The following is a 1,494-nucleotide window of genomic DNA, read 5'->3' as shown; positions in this document are numbered from 1 at the left end:
GTTCTACATCATGCTCCGAGCTTAACAAAAGGAAAGAGCATGGTTAGTAAATTTATTACTTGCATACATCTATATATACATATATTCCGATATCTCCAAGAATAATCAGATATATTGTCTATCAAATCTTCCATCAAAATCCAACAATTTCAGCCGATCTCATTTTAGATTGGCCTAAAAATAGTTTTATGATTTTAGATTAAGTTTACATTTTTTGTGTGTATATATTATATGCATATATTTTTAAGACAAAATATGTTATATACTCTGCATTGGTCCTCTCCTATACATGATTAACTAATTTTACTAGATTAATAAGTTTAATTTTTATTGGATTGATCATTGGCTTGAGGAAGTCACCCCTTCTGCTTTTTTTAAGGTTATTATAGAACCTTGAAATAAAAATTTATGTTTTTCAAGGAAAACAAAAAGAATATAGAGAGATTATGACTCTTTTGAATGAAAAGATGGCATTACTGAACCACTACCCAATCATGTTTTCTATGTTTGAGAGGAAAGAAAAAAGATACTTAGGACCATAAAATGAGAGAAGAAGCTAGAAAAAATTCATATATTGTTTCTGTAGCACCTTATTTGCCTTCAGTGATAGATCTTTTCAGCAAAATGTTAGATATCAGACTAATAGAACTATATCTATGTTACATGTTTTCTCTCCAGAGCTAAATTTATACATTTTTTCCATCACTTTCTTTACACTTATCCTTTATATGCTTCTCTTTCTTCCCTTAAAAGAAAATACTTATTATTTCATTTTATTTTTATTTTTTTCATCCAATATCTTTAAAGTAGTTTGCAGTCTTAAAACACAATTATATTTTTTTTTATATTTATATACATATATATCTCTCCAAAGTTAGCAATTTTTGTATTTCTCCCTCTAAATCTAAATTTAGTATATATATTTTATACAAAGCTCAAAAACTTACATTTATGATAGTAGAATTAAGATCATTAGCACAATGAAATGAGATTAGTACCCCCTTCAAAAATATGGTCAAATTATAAAAGAGAGTAAAGGATTATTTAAATAATTAAAATTAAGTACTTTTTATTTCAATAATAACCATAATTACAAGTAGTTAATTTGAATATATTAGATATAAAATGAAAGCTTGAAATATTTGAAGAGATATAATATATAATATCAAAAATTGGAAGGCAAATAGATTATGTCCAAACATTAAAAGAACAAAAACCTAAAACCATCAAACAACAAAAACTACAAAAGAAAGTAAATGGTATTTTTAAATAATTAAAATTAAGCATATTCAATTTCAACAATAACCATAATTACTGGTAGTGAATTTGAATTAATTAGGTATAATATGAAATATTAAAATATTTGAAGAGATATAATATATAATATCAAAAACTGGAAGGCAAATATACTATTTCCAATCATTCAAAGGACAGATTCCTGAGCGACAAAAACTATTAAAGAAAGTAAAGGATATTTTAAAATAATTAAATGAA

Source organism: Musa acuminata, chromosome BXJ3-9 (genome assembly GCF_036884655.1).
Source record: "Musa acuminata AAA Group cultivar baxijiao chromosome BXJ3-9, Cavendish_Baxijiao_AAA, whole genome shotgun sequence".
Taxonomy (NCBI): Eukaryota; Viridiplantae; Streptophyta; class Magnoliopsida; order Zingiberales; family Musaceae; genus Musa; species Musa acuminata.
Note: the sequence above shows the minus strand (reverse complement) of the source record.